The following is a 16,796-nucleotide window of genomic DNA, read 5'->3' on the forward strand; positions in this document are numbered from 1 at the left end:
GCCTATGGATAACCTGCCAATTGTAGATATTATTAAACCCATGGCACTACATGGTGATGTCTCTCTGGTGAAATCTAACAATTACTTTTATCCACAATATCCTGCAAAACTCACAATGTCCGTCATATTTTCCTTGCAATGTTGTGCCCAAATTTGACATGCTGCACAAGTAAACAGATAATTCTGTCTAAAATAATTGGTTTAGCTAGAGGGGGTCACATGGGTTTTTCTCTCCTTCCTCGGTTGCCATCTATGGAAACCTAGCAAACCCACACATTTTTTGGAAAGTAGACACCCGGGGGCTTTTAAGGGGGTATGGCTTGTGTGGATCCTCCAACGTTCCTTATCTCAGAATCCCTAGCAAAAAAAAAAATATTTTTAAAATTTTTGTGTGTAAAACTGTGGCATCAATGGGCTCACACAAATTTCCACCCACCCACCGTTCCCTCAGGTCTCCCGAAAAAAATGGTACCTCACTTGCCTGGGTCTGCCTAGTGCCTGCGGCAGGAAACAGCACTAAACGCAACGTGGTCGCACCTCAATTTTGCAGTGAAAACGTGCCCTTTTTTGGCAAAGAGCCTACCTTTCGTTTTTGAACCCTAGCTCTGCCGGCACCTAGGGAAACCTAGCAAACCTATACATTTCTGAAAACTAAACACCCAGGGGAATTCAAGATGAGGTGACTCGACTGCCTCCCACCAGGTTCTGTTACCCAGAATCCCTTGCAAATCTAAAAAATTGACAAAAAAAGATGCATTTTCCTCACATTTCTGTGTTTGAAATTTCTGGAATCTGGATGGATCATTAATTTTCCACCCACCCAGCGTTCCCCCAAGTCTCTTGAAAAAAATGGTAGCTCACTTGCCTGGGTCTGCCTAGGGCCTGCGACAGGAAACAGCGCAAAACGCAACGTGGTCGCACCTCAATTTTGCAGTGAAAATGTGCCCTTTTTTGGCAAAGAGCCTACCTTTCGTTTTTGAACCTTAGCTCTGCCGGCACCTAGGGAAACCTAGCAAACCTATACATTTTTGAAAACTAGACACCCAGGGGAATTCAGGATGGGGTGACTCGACTGCCTCCCACCAGGTTCTGTTACCCAGAATCCCTTGCAAAGCTAAATAATTAACAAAAAGAACGCATTTTCCTTACATTTCTGTGGTGGAAAGTTCTGGAATCTGCGTGGATCAAAGGCCTGTGACTAGGATGACCCTAAAACAGTAGAATTCTTTTTGCTTAATTTGACAGCCCCTAAAACTACAATTTCTTAAAGCTACATTTTTGGCCTGTTCCGCTTTGGCCCACCCACACAAGTGAAGTATCATTTTACTCGGGGGAACAAGGGGAACGCATGGTGGTAGGAAATTTGTGTCGGCATGGAGATCCCACAAAAAAATATATGGAAAAGTGTTTTTTTTTACCTAATTTTAAGGTTTGCAAGAAATTCTGGGTATGAAAACGTTGGGGGACCCACGCATGCCATAATTCCCTGGACTCCCCCGGGTGTCTAGTTTTCAGAACTATATGGGTTTGGTACTTTCCAAAGATGGCCGCCAAGCCCCGGGCCAAAAACTCAGGTCCCCCACCCAAAAAAAAAGGTAATTTTGCTACAGGTAAATTTTAAGTCTCCACCGTACTATTTGGCCCTTTTCCTTTTGCAGCCACTATGCCTACCCACGCAAGTGAGGTACCATTTTTATCGGGAGACCTTGGGAAACGCTGGGTGGGTGGAAATTTGTTGATCCACGCAGATTCCAGAACTTTCCACCACAGAAATGTAAGGAAAATTTGTTTTTTGTCAATTTCTTAGCTTTGCAAGGGATTCTGGGTAACAGAACCTGGTGGGAGGCAGTCGAGTCACCCCATCCTTAATTCCCCTGGGTGTGTAGTTTTAAAAAATGTATAGGTTTGCTAGGTTTCCCTAGGTGCCGGCAGAGCTAGGGTTCAAAAACAAAAGGTATGCTCTTTGCCAAAAAAGGGCACGTTTTCACTGCAAAATTGAGGTGCGACCACGTTGCGTTTTGCGTTGTTTCCTGTCACAGGCACTAGGCAAGTGAGGTACCATTTTTTTCCACCACAGAAATGTAAGGAAAATGTGTTTTTTTTGTCAATTTCTTAGTTCTTCCAGGTATTCTGGGTATCAGAACCTGGTGGTAGGCAGTCGAGTCACCCCATCCTGAATTCCCCATGGTATCTAGTTTTCAAAAATATATAGGTTTGCTAGGTTTCCCTAGGTGCCAGCAGAGTTAGGGTACAAAAACGAAAGGTAGGCTCTTTGCCAAAAAAGGGCACGTTTTCACTGCAAAATTGAGGTGCGACCACGTTGCGTTTAGTGCTTAATTCAGACACTCTGTTCATCACCACCCCCTTTCTGTATATCGTTTTTGGCCACTACAGGTGTGGCAGGGTATACTCAGACATGAGTCCCTTGCTCACTGCACCACCAGGATTCAAACAAGCCGGGCCGACGACGGCTGAAATGCCAGAAACCGATCCCCGGTAGCTTGTCTCCTTTCCGGTGAAGAATTGGCTTGGTAGTTTGGTCTGCCCTGTTCCCATGAGGCACTGGGTCAGACTAATTTGCATATAGCCAGGTTCTGAACTGGGGTGATGCAGTGAGCTAAATAACGGTGAGGGATTCAACCCTGATCTCTTGACTGGGTAAGAGTGGTCTGCTTAATTCAGATACTCTGTTCATCACCACCCCCTTTCTGTATCGTTTTTGGCCACTACAGGTGTGGCATGGTATACTCAGACATGAGTCCCTTGCTCACTGCACCACCAGGATTCAAGCAAGCCGGGCCGACGGCGGCTGAAATGCCAGGAACCGGTCCCCAGTAGCTTGTCTCCTTTCCGGTGAAGAATTGGCTTGGTAGTTTGGTCTGCCCTGTTCCCATGAGGCACTGGGTCAGACTAATTTGCATATAGCCAGGTTCTGAACTGGGGTGATGCAGTGAGCTAAATAACGGTGATGGATTCAACCCTGATCTCTTGACTGGGTAAGAGTGGTCTGCTTAATTCAGACACTCTGTTCATCACCACCCCCTTTCTGTATCGTTTCCTGCCGCAGGCACTAGGCAGACCCAGGCAAGTGAGGTACCATTTTTTTCGGGAGACCGGGGGGAACTCTGGGTGGGTGGAAATTTGTTGATCCATGCAGATTCTAGAACTTTTCACCACAGAAAAGTAAGGAAAATGCATTTCTTTCACATTTTTTAGCTTTGTAATGGATTCTGGGTAACAGAACCTGGTGGTAGGCAGTCGAGTCACCCCATCCTGAATTTCTCTGCGAGTCTAGTTTTCAAAAATGTATAGGTTTGCTAAGTTTCCCTAGGTGCCGGCAGAGCTAGGGTTCAAAAACGAAAGGTAGGCTCTTTGCCAAAAAAGGGCTCATTTTCACTGCGAAATTGCGGTGCGACCACGTTGCGTTTTGCGCTGTTTCCTGTTGCAGGCACTAGGAAGACCCAGGGAAGTGAGGTCTCATTTTTTTTGGGAGACCCAGGGGAACGCTGGGTGGTTGGAAATTTGTTAATCCACGCAGATTCCAGAACTTTCCACCACAGAAATATGAGGAAAATGTGTTTTTTTGTCAATTGTCTAGCTTTGCAAGGGATTCTGAGTAACAGAACCTGGTGGGAGGCAGTCGAGTCACCCCATCCTAAATTCCCCTGGGTGTGTAGTTCTCAAAAATGTATAGGTTTGCTAGGTTTCCCTAGGTGCCGGCAGAGCTAGGGTGCAAAAACTACAGCTAGGCACTTTGCCATAATAGGGTACATTTTTAACTGCAAGATTGAGGTGTGACCATGTTGCATTTTGCGCCGTTTCCTGTCGCAGGCACAAGGCCGACCCACACAAGTGAAGTACCGTTTTTATCGGGAGACTTAGGGTAATTCAGATTTGTAAATCAACTGTTTTTACCTATTGAGTTTTCATGCATTTCTCCCTTCCCAATGAAAGACATTGTGTAAAAAGAAAATCTTTTTGAAAAATGACCAATAATTCTCATGCTAGTATGAGTATTCCCAATTTTGAAAATGTGCAAATATATACTGTTTCTAAACTCTATAATTTGTACCCAGTTCAGAAATACATAGGTGTCTTTCATACTGATTTTTCCATGTATACATTTTCCAAGAATAAGTGCTCTATACCCAGTAAATAATAAAATACCATTGCAAGTTGCTGCTCAGTTTTTGGCTCTGGGTTCGTCGGTTACTTGGTGACACTTCAAGTCCTATATATCCCCACAACCAGGAAGGTCAATCGGATGTAACGGTATATTGCTTTCAAAGAACTGTCAAAATGACAAGAAGGTATAGGTGAAAACGTTGAGACAAAAGGCTGGGTTTTTTTCAACTAATTTCAATTATTCCAATATTTAACTGTTAGTTTCTATAAAGAAACCTTCATGGATTTAGACAAATGACCCCTTTCTGAATTAAGAATTTTGTCTACCTTTGGAAAATGTATAGCTTTCCAGGATCGATTATTGCTTTCAAACTCATTTCTACCATTAACTGGAAGGAGGTTCAAAGCTCTAAAAATAGCAAAAATAGGCTATGCCCCAGAAAAATGCCAAAACGGTGTGAAAAATGTTGGTTCTCTAACAAAAGACTGTCATTCCCTAAAAGCTGAGAAAATGTAGATTTCATCCCCACAAACCCTATTTTGATAACATTTGCAGGGAAAAACCCAGAGGCTTTCATTTGCAGCCCGTTTTTCCCATTTTTCTAAAAAAAACTAAATGTCACTGTATTTTGCTTAATTTCTGGGCCCCCTCCAAGGGAATCCACAAACCTTGGGCACCTTTAGAATCCATATGATGTTGGAAGAAAAGGACGCAAATTTGGCGTGGATACCTTATGTGGTCAAAAAGTTACAGGGGCCTAAGAGCACACTACCCCAAATTGCCAAAAAAAAGGCTTAGCACAGGAGGGGAAAAGGCCTAGCAGCGAAGGGGTTAAGCAGCCTAAAGATCTTGGTCTCATCACAGGATCTTCAGATCTTAATACAATCCCTGGTTCTATCTAGACTGCATTATGTTACTAATATACTTTCCAAGCTCTACCTATCCACATATAAAAGTGGAGATGAACTCAGTGGCGACGCTAACTTTTCACACAAAAAATACTAATTGCATGTCCCTAGTACTAAAATCACTCAGCTGGCTACTAATTCTTAAAAATGCATGCATAATTTACAAAGTCCTATAACATAAATTTGCAGCATGTCTAGCACAGAAAATAAACATACTAGGTAATATAAGACATTCAAGGAACTAAGAAGCGTTTGCTTTAGAAATCACAAAATTCAATAAGCAGGAAATCCATAGCCAATTCTTCTTTACTGCTGCTCATACATTATCTTCAAGAAAGGGATGAACGACTTTCTGTTAAACAGATTACCCAACAAAACAAGGAATAGCTATCCAGTAATAGTTCACCTTTTCTAATTTCAAACAGAACAATAGTGAAAGTTGGTTTGAAAAAAACTTTCCTCCTACAACAGTAATTTTTTTAAAGTTTAAAGAAGACGTTTATTAAACAAAAGTACAAGCATTACATAATTATAGCAAAAGTTGTAAGTATAAAAATAACAACAGTAATTGTATAAACTGAACATATTATTGAAATAAAATAAGTTGCACACGAGTAGACAGTAAATACAAATAAGAGAAGAAAAGAGAGAGAGATAAGAACCTGAAGAAATGTGATAAAATGTAAATAGTATCTGCTGCCATTGAAAGTGTGGAGAGTTGGAAAAGAAGTGTAGGGATAAATAGGCAAGAGCAATAATGATCAGTAAAATTTATAAGCATACCCTAAGTAAGGGAAAACAATAATACAGTTCATTGTGGTTTAGGTACTCCTTCTAGTAGAAGCTGGTGTGTGGTAGAATTTCGAACCAAATTGTCCAGAAAGATGGTAACTGGATATCAAATGGTATCTCTTTTACGTACAAGTGAAATGGGAGTAACATATGCTCTGTCAAGTCTATGATTATGACAAACGTTATGCCACCTGGTTTGAAAAGAAAATTCTGAGCAATTCTTTCAATGCTTAGTATTTTGCTGAAAAGCAACTGGAATTAATAAATCAATAACAATTGTACAAGGATTATGTTGCCGAAAATCTAAAAGACTTGAAAGAAATATATTGGACAACGAAAATGGAATATTTGTAAAAAAAAAATAGAGTTAATTTGAGTCCAAACTTTTAACAAGAATTCATAAGTAGATGGGCAAAAGAAAAGAATATGATATAAATCTGCAGAGGTAGCATTATATGACCAGCAATTTGGCAAGGATTCTGAATTAATCTTGTGTTGGGTGGTAGAGCTAATCATAAGTCTGTTATAAATACAAAATAGAGTTTGAGTTGTGTTATCAGATCGCAATGTTTTGCACAATTTCATCCATATTTTATCCCGTAGTTTGATAGGCCACGAAATTACAAAGTCCTTTTCCCATTGTAACTCAACTTCTGACTTAGGTCTTGTTACACTTGGCATCTTTTGGCGTTTTTCCCCTGACTTTTTGCTTTCTGACCTCCTGGTTTTGACTCTGTTTTTGCTGGTGTAATGATTCTGTGCACGTTCCTCACTGCGGTCCAGTGGTAAAGTGCAAGAGCTCCTGCATAAAATGTGTTATGGATTGGTGTTTCCATGAATGGGATATTTGATTTATGTGTCAGTCCCTAGCAAAGTGCACTGCGTGTGCCAGGGCCTATAAGTCAAATGCTTTTGGTGTGCTGCAGCACAGGATTGTGCCACCCACGCAAACAGCCCATAAAGTGTAACTCTGGCCTGCCATCGCAGAGCCTGTGCGCAGCCTGGGGCGGCCATGTCAACTTGGCGAGTGAACACACTTGCAAGTCCCTAAACCTTCCCTTTTCTACATGCGAGTCGCCCCTAAGGAAGGTCCAAGGTACCCCCATGGGCAGGGTGTATTGTATGTAAAATGTAGGACATGACCTGGTATGTGTGGCATGTCCCTATAGTGAAATACAGCCTACTTCATTTTTCACTATTGCAAGGCTACCTGTTCCCCGTAGGCCAGAATGGGCAGTTTGATCATTACATGCTATGATCCTAACTGACTGAGGGAACATGGTAGAAATTCGAGTTTAGTATGCCTGAACTCGGAATGATAAAATACATCATTTAAGTGAAGTTGGTGTTATCATTCTGTACTTGAAAATACCACTTTTAGAAAGTAGGTATTTTCTTTTTTTTGTATAATCTTTTATTATTTTCAAAGCAAACCATGGCACATAATACAGGTTGCACATATTCGCATTGACATAAACTTCATTACTCCCCCTCTGAACTCTCTTCATCACTGTCTGGTGGTGGTTCACAGATACCTCCTTGGAATTTATTCCACGCCCCCCATATCTTGCTCCATTTCTGGGGGCAACCCCGATTAATAAACACCGCCCTCTCTGCCATCATGGCCATGTCCATATCTCTACACCAAGCTGCTAATGATGGTACCTCTGCCACCCCCCATGACTGCGCTATATTTTGCTTAGCCACCAATAGCCCCATCATTACCCATATCTGCGCCTGATGCGTGAGGTCATTCTGCTCCCACACATTCAGCAGGCACCTTCGCGGTTCTGGTAGCAGTGACACTCCCACCGTCTGCGACACCGCTCTCATTACCTATTTCCAGTAATAAGCTATCTTTGGGCACTGCCACAGTGTATGATAGAACGTCCCTTCTTTCCCGCATCCTCTAAGGCAATAGGGATGGTGCGTTCTGCCCATCTTGCATAGGGTGTATCTAGTGTGGTATATGCGGTGTAGTATTATGAGCTGTACTAGCCTAAGTCTTGATGGTATTCCCACCTCCTTCAGTGAGGCCAACACCTCCTGCCACTCCGTTACATCAAGGTCTCCTACCTCGCGCACCCATTTTTCCCTGAGTGAAACTGTGGAGCCTGGCAGATTATTAATTATCTTATGGTATGTGAATGATGTGGCTCGTTTTGCATATAGTCCGTTAATAACCTATCCTTCAGTGGGAAAGTAGGTATTTTCTGACCTAACCATCCAGCCTGCCTTTGCTAGCGTGTGTATTGTCTGTCTGGTTTGTGAGTGACAGGAGCTGGGGCAGACAGGGTGAGTCAGCCCGGCTGAATAGGCACATCTACACCTACTAGATGGGTGGGAGGAGTAGCACCTAGGTCTGAATAAGGCTGAGCTCACCTTCCACGATGCTGGCTCCACCTCGTGTGGTGCGTCTGAGGACCCTGACCCACACTGACAAAGGAAGAAGGCGCACCCTGGCAGAATGCACCCCAAAAAGGTTTGAACTAGGCCCAGGCCCCTCTGCCCTCAGAGGACAAAGGTGTTGCTGGTAGAAATATTAGGGCCCAGACCCCAAGACTTTAGATTACTTCTGAATCAATGAACCTACCAAGAAGAAGAGCTGGAGGAGCTGCCAGGAGGAGTACTGCCCCTTTACTGTATGTTGCTTTGTTGGGTTGGCCGGCAGCTGCAGCTTCTGCCTTGGGCAGTGAAAGGACTGGACTGAACTTTCTCTACTTGTGCTGAGTATCTCCAAGAGCTTTAGGTAGAGCTTGCCCCCTGTTTACGAAGTCTCAGGAACATCAAAGACTTCAAGCCTAACGCTGTGTACGACGCCACTGCTGACACCATGTCCTGAAGGCACCGCAGAGAGCACCGCCGCAGCACCGCAACGCGACCCTGATCTCACCAACAATGCCTGCTGACACCGCCACCGAGCCGCTGCTCGCACTGCAATTAGTGGTTACCGCACTCCGCACTGCCTCGCTTCACGACGACGCCTTGGTATCCCCAACGACGACGCTCCACGCCGGACTCCACGCCACTGCTTGCACCATGATTTGGGGGCACTGCTTGCAAAGTTATACGATGCAACGCCCTCATTCCACACCCCAGCCTTGGCCTACCGACGCCGATGCCATCGACTCCAGTTGTCAGCCAACGACAGCGTTTCAGCGACAGCGCTTCAGTGACAGCACCGCTGCTGCTACACCGTGACCTGCCAGCACCGTATCTCACACCGCGACCCTGGTCTCACTGACAACACCATCTGATGCCGCCACTGAACCGCTGCTCGCACCTCGACCTGAGGGCACTGCACGCTGCACCGCTGCACTTTGCACCGCAGCATCCGACGCCTGCCAACGCCAGCGCTCCTGATTCCATCAGAGAGGAGATCGACCTGCAGCAGGCATGTCAATGAGAGGTCATCAACAGACTGCATCTCTGAAAGGTACTGTTGGCGGGTCTTCCCGACACCGCAGCTGACCCACGGCGCCTCGGCCAGCCAGAACTGTTTGGACTTGCTTGTTCAGGACACTGTGATAACCCGAACGGAGCTATCAACATCAAGGAGCTTGTAGTACTGTACTGTGGAATTCTTATCGTAATTGGTCTTGTTTGAGTAGAGGAGCAGAGGGTTGACCATGGTCTCTTATGCCGACAATACTCAGTTGGTGGTGGCTCTCTCGAGCGACTCAGAGCAGGACAGCAGGAAATTTCAGGGTGACCTCTCAGCAGTTGCCGAGTGGATGAGCACCAACTGTCTCCAACTGAACGCCAACAAGTTGGAGGTGTTGTTGGTTGGAATGAACCATGACCGATGGAACAAACGTTGGTGGCCCGAGAGTCTGGGTATGACCCCGGTGCCCCAAACCTGTAGTGAAGAACCTGGGGGTCTGGATGATACCTCACTCAGTTTTCAGACTCCGACTAAAAAGGTGGCGGGAACTTTTTTCGGTAAGTTTCGTGGGCTCAAATCTATCCTTGCCTTCTTTGATGCCCCGAATAGGCAGATCATTATTCAGGCCTTGATCTTGTCTAGGCTCAATTATGCCTGTTCTCTGTACTGGGGAGCTAACAAGTCTGAAATACAGAGGTTACAGAGAGTTCAGAACGTGGCTGCAAGATCTCTCCTGGGCCTGCGTAGAACCTGTTCAGTGACTAGTGCCATCCATCATCTCCACTGGCTGCCTGTGGCCAGGCGAATTGAGTTCAAGGCACTGTGCATAGCCTATAAAATCCTGAAATTGGATTCTCACGCAAATTCTGACTGATCTTCTCCTACCTTATACTCCCACGCGATCGCTTCGATCGATGGGACAAAGCCTGGTCGTGATCCCCTGTGTGAGTAGGGTTCGCGCCAGCGGCCACTCTTTCCGTAATAGAGATGCCATTTTGTGGAATTCATTCCCGGTACACATTCGAGGGCTCACCAACTATCTTCATTTTAGGAAAGCTATCAAAACATTTCTTTTTCCTTCTCTGTAAGCCTCCTGTTCCTTATGTGTGTGCTATTCTCCTGTTGCTTAGCGTCTGGACGCCTCTTAGCTGGGGCAGCTGTTGCGCTTTATAAAAATTTGAACATAACATAGTTTTAACATAACATAAAAATATTGGATATTTTTCTAAACTCGTGTCGTGTCCGTTTGTAGTGCTGACACTGTATTACTGTTGGTTATGTGCAAATGTTTTACACGCTGCATCTGAGATAAGCCTGACTGCTCATGCCAAGCTACCAAGGGGGTGAGCAGGGGTTATTTTAGGAGTGTAACTCCCTTATCCTGACTAGAGTGGTGGCTTCTGCCTGTCTTGGGTGCAAACGTTAGCCAACCAGAAATCCCATTTCTAACAGGTCTATTGTATGTGTAAGTAGTTTGTAAATGGATGAAGCAGTGGTGGATGTGGAAAGGAGAGGGGTAATCTTAGCATCATATGTCAGGGTAGGAATATGTGGAGTCAGTGTAGTCAAAGCTTGGGTGATGGCTGGTAATAAAGTATTATATTTGTTTCAGTGTGTTTTAAGGAGATTGTACAGTAGTTGTGCTTGAGCATGTGAAAGAAAATTGTTATTTGACAGAAGTTGGTGAATTGAAAGCAAATCTTTGTCCCTCCAGGATTTCCAAAAAGTACGTTTATTATTAATTCTTAGGAGGTTGTTATGCCAACTAGAGAATTAAAGAAATTGTTCTTTATCAGAGAGATGGGAGAAGGGCAAAGGTCTGAGCAGCTTAAGGTTAGTTTTATAAATAGGAGAGGCCATGAAACAAGTCTAATGGGTGATGGAGAAAAATGGTTTAATAGAGAAGATAAAAAAGATTATTCATTATCTTTTAAAATAGGGAGAAAAATCTATAGAAGAGTCTGATAAGCATTTGGAAGATTTTTTAAGCAGAAAAGTGTTATAATCAACTGAGTAAATCCAGTAGCTTACATTATGTGATAGATGAAGGTTTTATTCATCTTAGTTGTTAAGATGTCCTTGTAGTAAGTTCTGTAGTTAGCATGTAATTATCCCCACCAGGAGCAGCTTCCCTGCTGCTCAGCCCATACTCCAACTGACACTCCACATCACATCACAGGCATCCTCACTTTCTAATACATCACCATGCACACCGACATTCCACACAGCACATTCACATTGTCTGTGCAGAAGAGGCAGAGAAACAGGAATTATACCATAAACCAGATACAACACATCTTCTCAAATACAAAACAACACTGGATCTCACCAATGAATTTTTCAGCCAGAATGTAGCGCATCAGAGCAGATATTTGGACACCTTCATTGTGCTAGGCTTATAGGTAATTCTTTTGATTACCTCATTGGTATAAGATTAGCACCGGGCATTTTTCAGCAAGAGTGACAGAGCTGGTACTAAATTTTGACGACCAAGCATTGTCCTACGTTGATGAAATGTATCTGACATTTGATGACCTTATGGAACACTTGACAAGAAGGCTTCCAGTGCGAGAGAGGATAGAGTTTAAGGCAATGTGCACCGCCCACAAACTCCTCAACGGTCAAGGCCCTTCCATCCTGAGAGACATGGTCACCCCGTATAAAGCACCGAGATCCCTGTGCTCGGACAATGAGCGTCTGGCTAATGTCCCCAAATTCAGGAGGGTTCGCACTGGGGGTCGACGCTTTTCAGTAAAAGCATCCTCAGGCTGGAACTCGCTCCCACGCTGTCTGCGGCTGGAACCCTGCTACCTACGCTTCCGCAAACAGCTAAAAACCCTTCTCTTCCCCAAATAGGACCATCTTTCCACTTTTGGCCAACGCAAGTTCTTACAGCGCGGGGATGCCTCAGGGTCACCAGGCGCTCTACAAATCGTTAAATAAATAAATAAATAAATATAAGAATGGATTGTATAATATTGGGATTTGCTCACATGGGTTACAAATTCCATTTTAAAAAGTCCCAAAATGCCCATATCCATGTCCTTTTTCTGGGATACAAATTTTCAAGTGAAGGCAAAAGCCTTGCACCACACTTCCAAGAGAAATGTGTGTTTCATCAACCACCGACAACACTGAAAAGACTGCAATCCATTTTGGAATTTCTGAATTTTGGCAGAAAATACATTCCTGATTACGCAGAACGGGTTAAGCCATTCTATTGCTTAATACATCCTGACTTTTCGATTCCACATTTACACAGTAACATACAAACATTTTACATTCCGTATAAGCTGACATGCTAGCTTCCAAACACTTACACATAAGTGTGAACACAACAAACCTGGCGATCTGCATCATCGCAAGGACACCAAGATATACATATGTCCCGTTCAAGAAGGTGATGCGGTACCAACTGCATATAAATCACATCTATACACCAATGCTGAAAAGCGTTTTGCACCTACTGAAAAGATACTAACAGCAGTACAAACTGTGAGAGAGAGAGCTCTGTCTCAGGGCAAATGCATAATTGTCGTGACCCAAGTGTCGACCTTAGAGGCCATCACCAAAGCGAGCATTCCAAATGCACAGGCTCCCACATTGGTTACAATGGGCTAACTCTCTCACTATATCAGAAGTAGGATACAGACTTGATTCTACACTTAACATATAAGCATTTTTGCGGTATGAACAGGAATATTCTCTGCCCAATTAAACAATGACTCTAGATCGCTATGACTACATCATATATACTGATGGATCTGCTCAGCCTGCCGTAGAGACAAAGCATCAATACTCAGCGGTGTGCCCAATCATAAAGGGGTGCATCCTTTATAGAGAATTTCATCCTGAGAAAATCTACATGCAGTCACTAGGTGATTGCACAGAGCAGCTAGCGGAACTAAAGGTTCAGATACTGTCACTGCAGAATACGGATCATGGATTCCAAACACTCATAGTGTGTGACTAGGGTTAATTCCAGCTTCACAGGAGGGTGTGGCTGGTGCACATGCGGAGGTGGCAGGTACCATTTCATTATACAGCAAGGCTCTTGGCAGCCCGGTCTCTACAAACAGACCAAGGACTTTGCCCTTAAATATGCATCTGCCAGCAGATGAAGCGCTCTACCATAGCACCTCCACCACAAGCACCTCTACTGATTTCAGAAAAGCCATTGGCTTGTGTCTATTTGGATCACTGCAGATCTTTACAATCAGATGGGGCCTACAATTACATCTTGGTGGCAGTGGATTCCTGCTCTTGATTCCTGAGTTTTGTGTAAGAAAACAGGAGTAGAAACCCATCAACCTTGTTGGGATTGGGGTAAAAGGATGTGTATAAGAAACAATATCCCAACTGGTATTATTTATGGACAATTAAAAAGGATATCCGTACAGTATTATCTAAACAGAAACAAGGAGACTCAATATGAATTTCATATGTGCTTAAAGCATCATTTATATCAACAATAGAAAAAATTCCGCAGGACAGTATCAATTTCAGTTAGTGTCAGCACTGCAATTAATAAATAACCAATGATAGCCCAATATTGTACAAGGTGCACAAGTGCAAAGTGGGTGGCACTACAGCTACGCAAGTGACAGTGAAAAGCAACGTGGTCGGCGCAAAGTGAAAAGTGGATAAATATATACAGTGCGTAAAAACAATTTAGTATTCAAACAATTCAGTTTTGCATATATCATTTTATGACACCCACTAAGTAAAGGGCACCTAGGAGTTCGCTGGGAAGTTGACGGCGTTTCGATCCATGGTACTTAGGATCATCATCAGGACAGGAGGGCCAGAGGCAGTGCGTCAGGCAGATGTAGTGGGTGGATCACTGGTCACGAGACTAGGCGCTTGTCTTCGTTTCTAAAGGGCAGGACAGGGGTACAAGCGACTCCGGAATAGCATCCTCGGTAGAGTAGATACCGGGGGTAGTTGAGAGGTAATCCGGGACCGGGTGGTCCAAACAAGGTGCGGATACTCTCGTAGTGGATGATCGCAGTAGAATAAATCAATCAGCGGTAATTCGGTCCGTCGGATGGCCGTAGTTGTCCGCGTGGAGAGGAGGAGAGTGAATCTTTCCTCTGTCGGAGTCGAAGCGATCGAAGAGATTGTAAAGTGTGGTATACACATACACACCCCTTATCCTACTTCTCATCTGTTTCTGTTCCCTCTTTTATGGCTTGTTTGAGATATGGGTTGTGGTCTTTTATTATGGGTTTGTCCGGCTTGTGTAAGAAGGAATGTTGGGCTTTTTGCATGCTTGCAAAAGCTAGGACTGCCCATTACTTTTATGCTGAGTTTTGTAACCCTAAGCATATAAAAGGGCTCTGTTCTCTGTATTCCTCAGACTGCCTCATTCAGTTGCTAAGGCAGCTGGGTGACGTAGCCTCACTTATTGAAAGTTTAATAAAGATGTCTTTTCATATTTCAGCTTCTGTGCCAAGTTCTTTATTGATATTAGTAAGATCCCTGAGAATGAAGATTTTCCATTTCCTCAGAGGTAGAGGAAACTTAAAAGAGAAAAGGATAGAAAAAAGGAAAAGAGCAGAAAAAAAGGAAATATAATCCATGTACAAAATGAAAAATATGATTTACCAAAGAAACAGACAAATATTGAGGGTGGGAAAGACGACAACACTGAACTCCAGGGCAAGTTGGGGAGGAGAGCAGACTAGCCAAACGGACAAAAGGTAGTGTTGTTCAGATAGGGAAACATCGCCTAACATGGATAAAAGAGAAGACGAACAGTAATCGGTACAGATATACAGCTCTGACTTTACCTTCCGGGTCACCATTGGACACCCTCCCACAGAGGATGTGGAAGGAATTCAAGCTGGAACTCTTCCCCTGGCTACGTCAAATATGTAACCAATCATTGATCTGGTGAGAGGTCCCAGAATGCTGGAAACAGGCGATAGGAACCCCGCTACTCAAGAAACCAATGCTTGATCCTCTCTCTCTGTCTAGCCATTGACCTATTTCGCTATTACCCTACCCAGTAAAAATTCTTGAGCGAGTTGTGAGTAATACTCAATTGTCCCATTATTTAGAGGAAAATCATCTACTGGATGAGCTGCAATTCGGATTTCGTCCTGAGCACGGAAGCGAAACAGCCCTAGTGACTTTGTTTGATGATTTGAGAATGCGAGCTGATAATGGACAATTGGTCGTATTAGTGCTGCTAGATATGTCAGCAGCATTCGATACGGTGAACCATAGCATTCTGCTAAAAAGACTCAGAAATATTGGTGTTAAAGGTAAAGCTCTAAAATGGTTGCAGGCCTATCCATCAGACAGAACACAGGCAGTGAGTATTCAACCTTTTACATCTCTGAAGACTTCTGTCTAACATGGTGACCCACAGGGTTGGGCAATTAGCCTGATTCTATTTATTATATTATAACACTTCCGTGGATTAGGGGTTAGGAGGGAGAGGTTATAGACCTATAGGTGTATCTTCCCTCATGAAGACTCAAAAAACAAAATAATACACCTACAGTCTCATGCATGTGTAAGCAATATATGTATATTTGCCCTATCTCTCTCTAAACTAACAAAATGTGTTATACACAAGGGAAGACATCCCTTAAGGATAAGACCCCTCACTCACCTGAGGGTGACATGCTTCATGTGTGGGGAGTGCAGGGTCGAGTTCGGTATGTGCAAACTCGTGGGATTAAATGCCGCGCGATGATGTGTGCAGATTTGTTGTGTCTAGTAGAGCAGCGCCACTTCTAGAAGTTGGCATGTCTGTGCAGTAAATGTGAATTGACTGTCAGTCTTGTGATTGGCTTGAGATGTCTGGTGTGCCTGGCTCCAGGAGTCAGGGTGGGTCTGCCTGGTGGTGAATGGGGAGATCTGCATGTTGATGGCAGGGAGGAGTGCACCTGGGACCTTAATAGGGCTGTGCCTTCCCTACACAATGCTGGCTGTGCCCCCTGTGGTGCGTCTGATGTCCCTAGCCTGGCTTGTGAATAGGGAGAGGGGTTGAGCAAAACAAAGCGCTCAAGAACCAGTTGCAACTGGTTCTCCCCCTGCCCTACAGCCTTAGACAAAAGGATTTCTGCGTATAAAAAGGGGTTGTGACCCCATGAAAAATGTTCTTGTTCGTGACTTGAATCTACCAGGGGCGTGCTGCTGCTGGGGCCCAGGGGAAGGCTTGCCTCCCTGGGCCCTGCCCAGCCCCTGAATGCCTGGAGGACTTCTTGGGGACCCCTCTGGCTTGTCTGGGATGGCTGGGAGACTCTTTCCTTGCCCTGGAACTGTTTTGGCTTTACCTTTCTTCCCAGCTCCCGGGACCTTTTGCAGCATGGGAGCGCTGTATTTTATTTTAAGAATGCTAGCCTGGTGAGCGCTTTATTTTCCCCTAGGGAGCGCTTTTTCCTCCGTCTGGTAGCACTGGGCTGTGCATTGGTGCGGCATGATGTCCGCTTATTTTGATTTTGATTAACCAGGTGCCCACCCTGCATCCTCGTTTTTATTGTATGATTAATGCGGATGCCCATCCCGCTTATTAGCATCCAGAGCGGGTGCCCACCCCGCTTCTACATTTACTTTGGTTCTCAAGGGAGCC

Source organism: Lissotriton vulgaris, chromosome 3_1, assembly GCF_964263255.1.
Source record: "Lissotriton vulgaris chromosome 3_1, aLisVul1.2, whole genome shotgun sequence".
In the NCBI taxonomy this organism is placed as follows: domain Eukaryota; kingdom Metazoa; phylum Chordata; class Amphibia; order Caudata; family Salamandridae; genus Lissotriton; species Lissotriton vulgaris.